We start from the raw sequence: 1,123 nt of genomic DNA on the forward strand, positions 1-1,123 counted from the left end.
TCCATTTTGTTTCATTAATGATTCATGAGCTATGTGGCCATTACATTAGCATCCTGTGACATCTGTATAGGTGTATTTAGTATCAGTAAATGTTTATAGACAAATATAGAAAGACAGATTTTTAGAAAGCAAAGGAGATCAGGTATGAAAGAACAGCATAGAAGGAGATACATTTATCTAGCCTAAGAGATTTAGAATGCTAAAGGAAATGAGGAATAAGCCTAGTTGATAACTAGTTCTTCAATAACCAAATATGGTTCCCTAGAACTGTTCTGTTTTACCTTAGATACTATCATTTCTTTCCTTCCATCTGGAGTTATTCCTTCTCTTCTGTCACAACTGTTAATTAGCCTCTGAATTTTTGGTGCTATGACTGGCCAAAATGATTTCCAAATCTCACATAGACTACCTTCTCATTGTGATTAGCAGTGACCCCACTCAAAAGCCTGGAATCTTTGAATTTCCAGAATTAATCTTCACCTGACATCTAAGCACATTCCTGGCATTAATTGCCATGACCAAGTGAACAAAACTTTTTTTTCAACACATTATCCTAACATAGGTAAAGTACATGAATTAGGGACTATTGTCAAGTATCAGGATGGGAGGAACAACTATATATTCCAAGTTTGGGTTCTTTATTTTGCATTTACTAACTAAATGTTCATTGTTGTTGTTGCTGTTGTTGTTTTGGCAGTCCTGGGGCTGAAACTCAGCGCTTGGGAATTATTCCTCAGCTTTTTTTTTTTCTCTCAATTCTAACCCTCTACCACTTGAGGCACAGGACCACTTCCAGTGTTTCTTTTTCAGTTTATGTGTTACTGAATAATTGAACCCAGGGTTTCATGCATGCTAGGCAATCATTGTACCGTGAAGTCACATTCCCAGAACCCTAAATGACTCTTTAGATGGCATTACATTTTCATTCTGTAACTATGTATCATAATTTCAGCCAGAAATTTTTGCTAGAAAAGGGCATTGATCACAGTACTGAATCCAGTAAGGCTAGATGGATAACGAATAACTGTTACGGTCTAGCCATGGCACAGAGGGACTTACCTCATGGAACTGGTACAATAGCCTGAGCGAGACAGCTCCTGACCCACAGCCCACCTCCAGAATG

The sequence above is a fragment of the Dipodomys merriami genome, unplaced genomic scaffold, assembly GCF_024711535.1.
Source record: "Dipodomys merriami isolate MVZ:Mamm:240054 unplaced genomic scaffold, mDipMer1.0.p SCAF_298, whole genome shotgun sequence".
NCBI classification, from domain to species: domain Eukaryota; kingdom Metazoa; phylum Chordata; class Mammalia; order Rodentia; family Heteromyidae; genus Dipodomys; species Dipodomys merriami.